Source organism: Dicentrarchus labrax, unplaced genomic scaffold (assembly GCF_905237075.1).
Source record: "Dicentrarchus labrax unplaced genomic scaffold, dlabrax2021, whole genome shotgun sequence".
In the NCBI taxonomy this organism is placed as follows: domain Eukaryota; kingdom Metazoa; phylum Chordata; class Actinopteri; family Moronidae; genus Dicentrarchus; species Dicentrarchus labrax.
Window position 1 is genome coordinate 32,873,877 of NW_026136721.1, and position 14,322 is coordinate 32,888,198.

At 39.6% G+C, this 14,322-nt stretch overlaps 2 protein-coding genes across 3 annotated transcripts in view; both read right to left on the bottom strand.

Annotated features, from left to right (window-relative positions):
- Nucleotides 1–10,851, bottom strand: part of LOC127354472 (beta-1,4-mannosyl-glycoprotein 4-beta-N-acetylglucosaminyltransferase-like) — a 49,095-nt gene extending 38,244 nt beyond the window's left edge. Inside the window, 1 exon segment of the mRNA XM_051384392.1 lies at nucleotides 10,757–10,851. The gene's annotated coding sequence lies outside the window, so the exon portion shown is untranslated.
- mgat3b (beta-1,4-mannosyl-glycoprotein 4-beta-N-acetylglucosaminyltransferase b) overlaps nucleotides 1–14,322 on the bottom strand; it is an 83,968-nt gene that overhangs the window by 57,474 nt on the left and 12,172 nt on the right. Inside the window, exon 2 of one of the 2 annotated variants that reach the window (XM_051384396.1) lies at nucleotides 10,757–10,855. The exons of the other annotated variant lie outside the window; for it this stretch is intronic. The gene's annotated coding sequence lies outside the window, so the exon portion shown is untranslated. The remainder of the gene's footprint in view (nucleotides 1–10,756; nucleotides 10,856–14,322) is intronic. 2 annotated transcript variants of the gene reach the window in all.

Sequence of the window (14,322 nt, forward strand, 5' to 3'; positions counted from 1 at the left end):
TGGTTTGTGGCAGTATAAACACATCAAGCTAATTCTGCTACGAGAATTCCAAGTGCTCAAAAAGAGAAAAATTTAATTTTGAGCCGTGACAACAAGGTAAAATCCATCTGCTGATAAAGACCATATGATGTGATAGAAAGCTCTAAAACAGCAACTACATGGACGTTTAGGTGACTATTAAGTTCAGTGTTCAGTTGAACAATCCATGCATGTCATTTTTCTGGTAAGGACAGATACAGTGCAAAACAGATGCTGAATACCAGACCTATTACCACACGACCTTTTCAGATTTATTTTTTTCATGTTTAATTAACTTTTCCTCATTATGACACAATTTCACCAAAATAAAAACATGATACTTCTCTGCTGAAACTTTTTTTGGTTGATTCACCAAAATTAAACTCGAGCAGATGGGTCACAGTGGTTTGATGAGCCACTTGAGGTTTCTTCTGTGCTTTGGTTGATTAGAGCCAAATGGAACATTTAAAAAAAGAGAAAATGTAAATAATGACTTTCCAGTGCATTTGTCTGCTTTAATGGAATGATTGGAAGAGCAGAGGGGGGTAGGGAGGGTTCATCTAACCAAACAAGATGCATCTTTGGATGAAACCACAGACACTTATCCTCTTCTCTAAACCTTTCCCATTGCAGCACAGAAAGTAGTTGCAGCAAATATCCATATTAATCTCCCCTCTGAGGAAACATAAATGTTAGTATTAAGGAAAGACAAATTAATATACACAAATTGGATCTTATACTAAACGACATTGCATGTGCTTGTTTCCAGTGATACTGAATTTTGTGTTATTCGTTTGAATATTGTGACAATGCAACATGTAAATATGCAGGTTTTAGATAAATTCACTAATGTGCACAACCTCACCAAGCTTTTCAGTGAAAATCACCTGCTTGAAATGACACCCTGCACTCTCAGACAAACTACAGTGGTTTCAAATTATGCAGTGACCTAATAAGTGGCTTAAGTAAATATTCAGATGTGCACCACCAGTCTGTTTATTTATAGTCACCTGCACCATCAAACTTTAACTTTGCCTGTGGCAAATATAAAAGCAGCACTATAGGCAAATGCTGTTGATATAGTGGCAGCACAGCATGAAAATGCTGCATCATTAGTGGGTCATTTCATTCACTAATGGCACAGAACCACAGAAACACATCAATCCAAACAGCCCCGGTCACAACGGGATGCCTTGAAGAAAATTACTGCTTTTATCAGCTTCAGAGCTTATTTCATCCCAATAATGGTATTATTTATTTAGTTTTTGGCCTTTATTGGATAGGACAGATGAAGATAGAGAGGAAAAGGGGAGAGAGAGCGGATGACATGAAGCAGAGGGCCACAGGTTGGATTTAAACCCGTGGCCACTACAGCAAAGACATGGGGGCGCCAGCCCGACCAGGTGTGGCCCGGCCACAACAGCATTTGAAATGGTGAAATGAATGTACTTCTTGCAATCTCATTAGCTCAGTATAAGCTAATTTCAATAAGAGTTAGCAAGCTCGGATGGCTTTGAATGGGGGGGGGGTAAATGTCCCAATACAAAGGGAGAAACTAAAAAGAGGCTCTAAAAAAGCTATTGTGACTGACTAGTGCTAGCACGCCCTAGGATACATAACATGTAGCTTGCCGGCCTCAGTAGGCAAACTAGTTCTGCAAGCCTCATCACATTGATTATAAAACAACAAGTTTCGTCAACCATGACACTATGTTGGTGCAACTGGGTCTCAACAAAGCAGGCCTAATTTACCAAAATATATCTAACAAATATAAAAACAGATGGGTTGGCATCATCATCTCAACTCAACAACCATCCTGTACTGTTCAACAGACTTTAAACAAATAAATAAATAACGTTTTTCTAGAAATCTGTCCACTTCAGGTTGTCACAGAACGGCCACACAAGCCTCCGCTGCTAGAAGAAATAATGACCCGGCTCTAATGAATACCTGCCACCTTTTTGTTGAGGTAAATGAAGGCCTCCCCTGATACATGCGGGTAGTCACATGAACATTAACCTGACTGGCACCTGGACAAATAAGAGATTTTTTCTCTCTCCAGAAAATCGAAAAATTAGAAAATGAGCACCTGTCCCATACAGCCGCACTGGCTGTTTCTGGAGGGAAATGTGAGAGGAGGTAGAGGCGACTGGCAGCTCATTAAACCCCCGGAAGACAACCTGTTAATGATGCGAACGGTGGGCGAGTGCGACACTCAGCTAGCACCTTACCCCCTGCCATTATTTGTTACTGGATGACAGAAACGTACATGCACAAACACACACAGGCAAATGAATGGATACACAAAGAAAAGCAAAAACATATGCAAAACACAGACAGAACATGCACAGTTTACTGCCACGGTTTCTTTAGACTATACTCACATCCTTATGTTCAGGCACACATATACAACACTGCAACATTCCCATAAAGCGACGAGATCTAAGTGAGTTCTCTGTAATTCAGCAACATCTGTCAGCTCCTCCTCATCTTGACTCTTCAGCATTCAATCAGCCGCCCACACACACACTCACTCACTCACACACACACACACACACACACACTACAATAACAGAGGGCCTATTAGTGATGTTAAGCCTTCCTTCTTGTGATGGCAGGATGAGACGACTACTGGCTGCTATAGATTTGCCTGTGTTGGCTTCCCTCCGAGTGCTGTTTTGCATTCGGGTGTGCTGCTGGGACCAGAGGAAACATTGTCTTCAGAATTTCTGTACACGTTCTGGTAACTGCTTTTATATTGTAGAACGCATTTAAAAGTAATGTACAAAAAAATCCTCTGCTTTAGATTAGATTAAAAAAGGGTCAACCTGCCATGTAAAAGCTGCAACCCTGCAAAGGATACTATCTAGGGATAGTTTTAACATTTTGCCGTGAAAACAGCTTAAAGATACAGTACTGAGCAGTGGGAGGAAACATCAGTCACTGGGAACTTCAGCCTACGAAGATCACACACTTACATCTGTCTAAAAGTGAAAAAAGTTGATCTTTAGGAAAAATGGGGTTTCTGTTTGACCCCAATGACGTCAGTCTGAGGCATTCCATTCATTTTTGCAACTTTTCCCCTTTAGTGCAGACATTTAAAAATCATTTTGTGCAGTCTTAATCGATGTTGTAGCTAAATTGTCTCAGCATCAACGCTACTACAACAATTATCAGCACATTTGTTGTACTGGTCGATGAAGGGAAATCTTACTAAAACAAAAGAAACAATGTTTTAGGTGAAAGTCCTCCAGGATTTGAGGGTTTTTTTTGTTTGTTTTTTAAAAAAAAAACATCCATCAGCTGGAGCTACCTGTCCCCCCATAGCCAAACACCTGCCTCTGAGTATAGAACTATTCTTAGACATTTTAATATTAAGATTTGTTTCTCCCCTTTCTTTCTTTTGCCATCTGTATCCCATCTGTCTCAAAGCTACTTTCTATGCCTGGAGGTTTCTTTCTCAGGAAGAGAGGTTATTTGCAGAATTTAAAGAAAAGAAGAAGGAAAACCTGTGTAAGCCATGTAATACTAAAAAAATAAATCCTCCCTGGAAAACTGTGCTATTACCAAGTTGTTCCCAAGTCCTCGAGGCCCCCCATATAGGTGTCAAAACATAATCTGAGAGGATGAGAGATACAAGGAAACATGACAGCTAATTAATTCTTTTTTTAGATCTTTAAAAATCCTTTGAATTAAAAAAATCTGAGAAGAAGAAATACCTTCATTTGTTCATATGCCCTCAGCTAATTTACCTATACCCCTGACAAGGGGCCACAAACGCGAAAGGCTGTGAACTCTAAACCCCAGTGACTCTCCTCACAGACAACAAATTTGCTACAAAGTTTCACCACTAAAATGCTCCAACCACCCCTCCACTTCACTGCTCATTCAATTTCCTGCTCTTTGCATTGCTTACATTTTTTTTGGCATCAGGAGCAAAATACACTTTAATTTCCAGGATCACTTCCGTTTCAATCAACCAACTGTAAAAGAAAAAAAAAAAAAAAAAAGGCAGGCGGGAAGGCCTCTGTGCCCCAGCAACAGAAAAGAAAAACAAAATTCCTCTGACCTCAAAAGGCTCATACTGGAAAGAAGGACTTAGAAGTGAGGAAAGAGCAAAAGGGGGGATTTCTTTAATGAGAGTAATTAGCGCGAGCAGAGGAGGACAATGTAGGAGACAGGATGTGATTCAGTGGGGTGATGTGAGGTTATTCTTAACGTGATGAGTTTTCAGCCTACAGCGACTTGTGCTCTGCAAAAGGTGAGAAGGTCACCCGCTACCGTTGTTCATTTCTATGTGTCCCATTCATGTATATGCTGTTGTGGGAAGTGTGTATTGTATTCTTTGATTTGCTGTAAATTAAGTTTCCCATTAAGGACAAAGAATGTGGAGAACCGAAGCAGAGCAACACATTGAACTGAATTGAGCTTACAATGGTGACGCAGTCCCTCTGGTTAAATTGTGGTACAATTTGAACACAAATGCAGCTGAATGCGCAAACAGATAAATTGGATCATTTAAACGAACAAACAGCCTCTCTATTTTCTGATAAAATGTTGCATTATGTCCCTGAAACAGTGAGGGGCACAGAACAGTCGGGGGGCTTTTCTAACGTCATGCCTCGTCAATGAGTCTTTAACAGCTAATTATGGATGCTGAAATGTGCACACACATCAGTCTGAACACACACTTCCTGATTCACACTCAAGTCCTTTTCAAAAATAAATGGTAATACCAGGCATTGTTCAACAGAAAGAGCAGTTTTCATCCAGTCTCTGTATCAACACGCAGCTCAGTACAACTGTTCATTTTGAGACCAAAACGAAAGCACCAAAATAACCAACAACACCAGCATAGGTTTTTAACCACACAGAAACACAGTCAGTTGGTGCACTGAGGCATAAGTAGCGTCACAGCAGATGATGAATTTTATGTCAATCTTTTTACCTGGCGGACCGTCGTGTGATAATGGCAGATAATGAGCTGCCATTAAAAGTTTGCAGAACAACCTGCAGCTTGTTGAGTCTACAGTATTCATTAAACCCCACAATATGACAATAAACCAACAAACCAGTGCCTTTGTCTTCTAAATATTGGAGCCAATAATGTTATGTTTTTCTTTGGGCTAATGGGAGAGCCCTGGGATCAACGAAATCAAAAGTATTTGTCATTAAGATGATAAATCTACTCAGTAAATTTCATAACAGTACACTTACAGATTATGTAACCGTAATTATACAGATTTTTTGAGGTTCAGTGTTTGCCAAAAAAATCTTTTCTGTACATTTATGACAATTAGGATCAGACATTTCTATTGGTTTGGCCATGGCACTGGAAGGAAAAAGAAAAAGGGAAACATTAATATTTATCCTTTGTGGACGAGAACTATGATCATCTAATTATATAAATTAACCTTTGCTCCGTTTACATTATGTCTTCATCTCTTACACAACACAATAAAAGCTGTATAATCTATTTGATTTATTGTACGTATTCTAAAGTCTTGATGGACCGTGTTTCTCACTGATCATCCAAATGACACTTAATGGTACTTAATAATAGAACTCTTTGTTCAACAACCTTCCATCACAATCCAATGTTGCAATGAAAAGCACTGACGGCAGATTGGCAGTAATGGCAGGAGACCTGCAGAGAGTTTGACAGAGTACCAGAGTCAGTCTGAGAGAACGAGGAGGAGACAGAAATAGGTAGAGAGAGGCAGGGGGTGACATGAAATGAGAACAAAAGAGAGAAGAAACTGTGTGTGTGTGTGTGGGGGGGGGGGGTTATTACAATAAAGACAAATTACAGATTAGACAGTGACCTTATGATAATAACCTTGACAATTTAGGAGGGGGAAAATACTTTCTCTCCCTTCGTCACTGGAGTCAAGTTGCCCCTGAGCAAGGCACTTAACACCATAAGAGCCTCAGTGAAGCAGCTCAGTGTGCAGTTGATGACTGTGGTCATTCTGGGAAACTTCCATGTGTAAAACTGCTTAAAAATGTAAACATTGTGACATATTTTTGCACGTTAGCTTCCCCAAATGAGAGGGAGAGGTTTAAAGGGCTCGCCTCATTGCTGTGCTATATGGTTTTAGACTAAAAAAGCAAAGAAATTGGAACAAGGTTGAATCTCTTCATATAGTCATATAATCATTTAGTCATATAAATCCACAACTGAGAATTGTAAAACAAATTTTTATATGAAAAGAACAGAAAAGAAATACTCTAAACTTCAGATTAGTCACTAGTATGAGATTTCCCACCAATGTCTATAACAGTCAAATTGAATTTGGGTAGAATGGAGCTGCTCCACTTTGAGCATTAGCCCAAGAAGACACATTCATTTCAGCGTATCAGAATCTTGCTTAGATTTTACATGCTCAGCATCAAGTAACTGAAGTTTGGTAAGGGTTACTAAACAAAGATTTGAGGAACTGTTGTGGGAAAGAGGATGCAGGAGCATGTCAAAACACAGCAACAGTGTTATAAGGAAACAGGAAGGTAACCCATGATTAAAAAATAAATTCTGATCCTTAGACCTATTGACTTCTCACGTGAGCAACATGTGCGCAGGATGATTATGTGTAATTTATTTGTGTTGATACAGTCAGCATGAACACTTCTACTTGTCTGCAGGCCTTTATCTCCTGCTGACTGATTTACATTCAAGTCGTGTTTTACTGTCTGTCATATCCACTGATTGTGCTGTACAGTATGAGAGCAGAATGAGAGCAAAGAGGGAGCTTGTGTTTTTGTGTGACACAGATATAGAAGTGTCAGAGCATATGTGTGTGTGAGAGAGAAGACAGATCTAACAGCATGTGTGTACACAAGAGACAGCCAACAGAGTGTGTGTGTGTGTGTGTGTGTGTGTGTGTGTGTGTGTGTGTGTGTGTGTGTGTGTGTGTGTGTGTAAACCAGCCCTCAGTGTGATTTATATCACATCTCAGTGTCTTCTTTTGCTTTCAGTGCAGTTCTGAAAAACTCAGTATGCCCGTCCCTCCTGCTTACAGTCATTAAATGAGAGCTTTAAGTTTGCACTTGTTAAGTCTTAAAACTAAAATCAGTTTTGGTCCTTTTAATTGAACAGAACAAACCGAGCTTTGTGTTTACAATGAGGCTATAACAGTTTTGGGGTCACTGCTTTTTTATTTTGCTTTTTTCACGAGTGTCAGGCCACCTTACTTTCTACATGCTTTGGGGGCTAAAGTGTATTCAAATGGTTGCAATCTGCATCTTCACCTCTAGATTTCATTGAATCCTTTAATCCGAAATAATCTGACACTAAATGAAGAAAATGTTGCATACGAGCAGCTTATAGGAAGGAACATTACAGCAGGGCTGAAACACTTTGTGATCTCTTTCACAAGGTGTTGTTGCAGTTGCAGCAGCGATCAAAACAGCTGTGGGTTTCGTTATTGGTTCGCTCCGATCTAAATCTGTAGCAAGCATTCACCTCAGTGTTTGCCAACCATTGGTTGAGAAACATACTAGCAAATGAGTAAGCATGCATAATGTACCTCTTTCCAGAGACATAACGTAACCTATCTTCGATTGAACATGGTCAACACAACTCCCAAAATAGGTGCTAGCTTCTTGTATCCAATACCTATGATACAATCTAGGCTAACCTGACTAGCATGGTTACAATCGACAATGGTCACACTGCCAAAGCTTTTTAAGTGGAACTAACACCATATGCAAAAATATGGCTGCAGGTTAATCATTCTGCATACACAGAGTTGATAAAAGACGTAGGTAAAGTAAGGTAAACACTGATAACTAAAAGTTGATAGACTATACAATAGTATCAGGATCAAGAAACCTTTTCATGAGCATATAAGGCAGGAAGAGCCTTAAGTTAAGGACCCTTTCCAGGTTTATTGATAGGCAGACAGGGTAGTAAAAGGTTTCAAAAACTGATATATTGTTTTACATATTACTGATTAACAAGATTTAGAGTCTCTGTGAGGCTAAATGTCAATGTCCACATGCTATCATGCTCACAATGACAATTTAAACTACAGTTAATTTTACAGTTTAAAAAAGGTACCGTGTTCATAAGCTCAGTGTTTTAGCATGTTAATGTTTGCTAATTAGCACTTAATACAAATTATAGACTAAGGCTGTGTTATGTTCAAAGTTCAAAAAATGGCAATGGCAATCAATGCTCAACAGTTCTTCAGTTCTAGGTTTGAAAACGATCAATTGGAAACTCCATCAATGTTCTTAAAAATATAAAATAAAAAAGCATGCTATACTCAAACTTCATGTGAACCTCATAAAGGTGAACTGTAGCACACATAAAGCGTTCTAATTGCTACTGCAGTTTTCCTCCATGGTCATGAGAATATTTAGGCCTCGAAAAGGGATAATGGGCCAGGAAAGGCTAAGGAAACCAGGGCCAAGGTGTTACCGCAACACTGTCGGAGTGCTGTTCTGACAGCTGCATCTCTTACAGCTGGTTGCTTGTTGGCGAATCAACTGTTCTCCAATAATATTTAGAATTTGCTCTGGAAATGGTGGGAGCAAAATTAAAGACTCACATAGAACCAATCACTTGCTGGAGAAGCAACGTTTATACAAAAGGGCATAATGACTGGACTGCATCGTGTGTTTAAAAGTGTCAGATGTGTGTGGCGTTTTAGAGACGAGCGAAAGCTAATGTGGACAAACACTGTTAATATGCAGCTCTTAGAGAACAAGCCTGTTGTTGAGAGAGAGGAAAAGAGAGAGAGACAAATAAAGATAGAGAGAGAGAAAATGAGAGCGCACATTGTGGGGTCAAGCATAAGCCTGGGCACAGAATACTGTATATGTGTATGTGTATGTGTATGTGTATGTGTGTATGTGTGTGTGTGTGTGTGTGTGTGTGTGTGTGCGCTCACTGGCTCGCCACCCTGTCTCCAAGATAGTGTTGTTGGAACACAATGAAGCCCATTCAACTCCGGAGCCACCTCCTGTCTGTAGAATAGTGCTGTATCACAGCTCCTGATGGGGTGGGAGCGTGTGTGTGTGTGTGTGTGTGTGTGTGTGTGTGTGTGTGTGTGTGTGTGTGTGTGTGTGTGTGTGAGAGTGTGTGTGTATGAGTCTAACGCCCACAAACACTCACATAATCCTCCATAAAGCCATGTTTGGATTGTCATTACGTTGATGTAATACCATCGTGAGCACATGTGACGACGGGATGGCGTGTGAATTATACTAACTACAGACCTTTATCATGTAATGTTAGTGCACTGTGACTTGCTTTTATGACGGCTCTTCATCATGTCGCATGTTTAACTCACACAGGGCGACCTAATGGGCCTTAAAGATCATCAGTGATGGATAATAACACATAAATACCCATTTTTAAATATTAAAAACTCAATATAGATATGGAAAAATGGCCAGCTGCAGCGCTATAGCTGTAATCTCCTGTGACAACATGATATATGGCAACATTAGTGTGGTATTACATGTTGTAGGTATTGTAGGTTGAAGAGCAGAGCCAGGCTTTTCATAAAGCAGCCTTTCATGAGGAAAAGATTTAAGTCAATACGCTACTCAACACTTGACTCATAAGTGTGAGAGAATCGGTGTTTCCAGAAGGTTGCAACCCACATGTCAACATATTTCAAGGCTGAGCTGTACGAAGTAAAACGTAGGGTTTCTTGATATGATAAAAATATTATACGATTCACGTTTAGTGTGAGAATAATCATTTTTGCATCTCAAATTAATTTTCACTTAAAAAAAAAAACTTTCTAAAACCTGGAGTTTTATAGGCCAGGGCATCTCCTCAACACTACAGTAAATTATGTTTTTTTACACATTTTACTTTTGTGAAAAGAATTGGAATTTGCTATTTGAATATTGCACTTGGCCATATTGCGATTTCGATAATATTGTGATTAACTGTGCAGCCCTAGTTAAAAGTACTTGTTTTCCACAGCGGTAGTCATTTTAGGCAGTGTTTCTTATAAACTGACCTTATTTTGGCAGGCCACTCAAATAGATTTGCTCCCATTCACTTAGATTTCTTGGTATTATTGTAAACTTTGTGTGCAGTCTGCAGCAGTGGTGCATTCATGTGCGATCATACTGGGGAAAAGACTTCTCTAAGGGTTGGGTTGTGAATGGCATTTACTTATGTAAAGTAAGTATATTTACTTGTGAGGAAAATATGTAAATAAACTTCAGGAGGTACTTGATTATTTCCATTTTACATTACTTTATTCCTCTACTGCATGGTGTTTCAGAGGGAAATATTACTTTATTTTAGCCATGCTAGAGATTTTTGATCTAGACTGACATATCTAAACTATTTGATGGATTGCAATACATTTTGGACACACATTCCTGATCCCCAAAAGATGAATCCTAACAGCTTTGGATATTTTTCAATTTGAACCATAAACATGTCAGAATTTTAATTTGTTCAGTACATTAGTTTGTGACCAAATACCTGCAAAACTAATGACCTTCCCATTTACAAGACAAGCCTTAAATACTTGCCAGCAACGTGAGACAGACAAACAGTCTGCAGCGATATCTTTGTTTAAGCACGTTAGAATATGACCTGCACACATTGTTTAAGTAGCCACCGATCTGAAAGAGTATCTTGATGATGTATATAAAAGGTGTGTAAGACTGACCCGTCATTTAACAAAGCTGGTAAATGAAAGCTGGCCCGTGTGTGTAGTGTGTGACCTAGATGCTCCACAAACACAAAAAGTCCCAAACACACCTGATCTCTCACATGACCTTTCCGTACAATCCGTCTTCCTTCCAGATAATAGCTGCGGGTCAGTCACACCTATTCAGCTCGTCATTGTCTTCCAGGCATCTACGACAGAGATACAGTGCCAGTGGGAGTGGTGTCTGCTTACAACCTTTACAGCACAAAAAAGCACCAGTGGAGTGAAACATCAAGCACAAATACTCTGTGTTCAGTATTTACCTAAGAGGCAGGGAGGGCAGGAAGGTGTGCTGCTCTTACACGGCCCTATTGTTTATGCCAGCAACACGCAGGAGGAAGGAAAAATATTTCCTGAATCAGGTCCAAATGTGATAGGTTTGGGCTATGATAAAAATTAATCCCTAGGTAAATTAAAAGTGTCCCTGGCTTTGCGCTCATTGGAAAATGTTGAACATGTGCTTCCTGATCTTAGTAGAGAAAGAGATCCTTATTTTAGTCAATAAATTGTACGCTTAAAAGCACAACTGGGGCTCTGTACATTTGACTTAATCTGACTTTTCCAGTTCTCCTCTTTTTTCCATTTCTTATGAAAATAAGTTAAAAGACTATGTGAATCATTCATGTACTTGTGAGAAAGTTAATGTTCTACAAGAGTCACAGGTTTCATTACCACATGAGCCACAGAGCTAGAAAATGTACTACTAGCAATACTTTGGAAAAATGTATTACGTTACTAAAGGATATTTGGAAGGAATTGATGTATGTCTCTTAGGTTTAAAGTTGTAGCTCCCTAACAAACTCAAGTATATTGTGATATTGATCTCAAAACATTGTATCATTTATCTTCAACAAACTGTCAAATTTCAAAACCTAACAACATAAGCATGCACCAAATCAAATTCACAAATTCAAATACACCAGGGTAAAATGTGGCTGAAAGCTCTGAAAAAAGTAATTAAAAGACAAAATTGAGAATATTTATAGAATACATGAGTGAGATTTAGGAATTTCTATCTTTCAACATATCACTCTGAGATGCAGACATACATGTTTCAGCAGGGGTTAGAGGTCATAGAAAATCGCTTCCCTGTATTAGGTATAATCGTATCAACAGCAGACCTTATGAGATGGTGTGTTGAAGTACCAGACTCCCCAGCTGCTCAGTATGTGTGCAATTAGTTTAACAAAGGCACATGCCATCTACTAATGATATGTAACTATGCTAGACACATAGATGATGCCATGAGGAACAGCAAGGTGTGATATGATGAATATTCCCACATCCCACCATCCTCATTAAAATGCATCATTCATTCTCACACACACACACACACACACACACACACACACACACACACACACACACACACACACACACACACACACACACACACACACACACACACACACACACACACACACACACACACACACACACACACACACACACACACACACACTCCTCCATTCTTGGCTTATAGACTAAATCAAATCCAAGCCTCAGGTGATTACAACAAATGGGAGGAGGGGACTTAAATAACACTTTCACAAGCCTCGGTGATAATATGAAATAATAGTCGCAGTGAAATATCACAAATTCAATTTATGGTTTTGGGCAAAACCTTTTGGATCAAGTACTAAAATTAAATTCTAACCCTTTCAGAGATGTTTCATTTTAATATGAAGAACACATAGTTAGAAAAAAGAATCGCAATCTTTCATCCACTGCAGGGTTTCACTCTCTCAGTACGTTTAACGGTGATTGTGGACCATGTAGGAGAAACCAGCCGGTGCTGATAATGATATAAAAAATGTTATATCAATAATACTACTAATTAAAAATCTTTAACAGAGCAAGCATTAATAATGTCTGAATCAATGTCGTCTAGTTCGATTCTGATCTCAAGCGCCAGACAACACTCTTCCCAGCATGCCACAGTAGAAGTGCTAATGTGTTAACAAAGCTACCAGTCTCGCCGTGCTGTCACAGCATTTTTAAGCTGAGACAGCTGAAATGTCATACTGAAACCCAACCTTTACAAAAACACAAAACCGATGATAAATATGGTTCAATGTCAACTGACTCATCTTACGCCAAGCGTCACGTTGCCCTTGGCGACTCATACTCAGCTGTAAGAAAACCAAAGCCTCAGTAGGTTTTAATCTTTACTGCTGGCTGCATGTATGTGCGCTGATGAAAGAATTTAAGATTAACCTTCTACCCATCCATAGGTCATTTGAAATAAGAGCATTAATATGGAGGAAAGAGTGTGAATCCCAACAACAGTGGGTTTCAGCTTAACTCTGCCTACACAACGGCTCCGTCTTAATGGTACTGAGAGCAGATCTAACAATGGCAACTCTTCATGAGTCATATTGTTAATATAAAAAAAGTAGAGCCATAGCTGGAGCAATACTTATTACCGGGGCTATAAAGATTAACAGAGACATGAGTCCGAGATTCTATACACAAACAAAAATCGGACAACAGCAGCCATCCAGCCCTCCACAACATCCCACACTCTGTGCAATGCTGCCTGAAATCTTTACATTGCATTAGCAGTCTTCAAAACGTGCAATAAAATACACCAATGGCAGCACACACCCTGCCAATGAGGCAATGTGTGCACTGACAACAGTTAACAGCTAATGCCACTTCCAATTACCCCCCTAACTCCTCCAAAGTAGTGAAACCATGTGCCCTTTTATGTACTTAAAAATGCATGTGTACGGCATTATTGGAGATACTAAATTCAGAGGGATGACACAGATACTGACAAGAATTGACGTAGACACCCAGTCAGCAGCTTTTAATTAAAACCTTCATCATCCCTAGAGACTATTCAAAATGTGTATCACTGACGGTGTTTACTAGTTTGTGTGGCAGAGGAGATAATTTTTTCTAAATCATTATTAGAAATAAAAATTAAGGAAATAAGTGATTTGTTTTAGTCTCACTAAAAAGTAAAAATATCAAATCCTAATTGCGTGAAATTGTTTATGGGGCGTCCTGGTGTCAAGGACCCCCAAATTCAAATTTGATACACGTCAGGCCATGGACCCGTATTTGATAAGCTAGAGCTTCAGGGATCCAATAAAGATCCCATAATTATCAGATTTGACAAACAGTTTTGTCACTCGGATTATCCTGCTTTTGTCTATGAGCATTGTGTAAGTCTTGAACCGTCACACAGTTTTATGCATCTGGCCTCCATGTGTAAGTACAATCCTGAAATACAAAGCACCTCACGACCATCAAGGCTTTCCTGTTGGCTACAGCCTGCAGGCGGGTGGGCAAGGGTTTGGGGACGCGTGGCGAATGAACAGTGTAATGAAGTGGGAGGAACTCCAGTGAGACCCAACAAGAAGAACAGACAGATGGACCACAAATGAACACATTTTACAGAATTATATATTAAGATCCAGCAGCAGAGTCTTTCTGCAGGGACCACAGTGCAGCATGGCGCCTTAAAAAAAAAGGGGGGGCTTTCCTGGGCAAACTGAGGTGAAGCAGAGCTCTTCCAGTTTTTGCAGCCTCCTTAGGCAGTGTGTGTGTATCTGTAGGTGTGTGTGTGTGTGTGTGTGTGTGTGTGTGTGTGTGTGTGTGTGTGTGT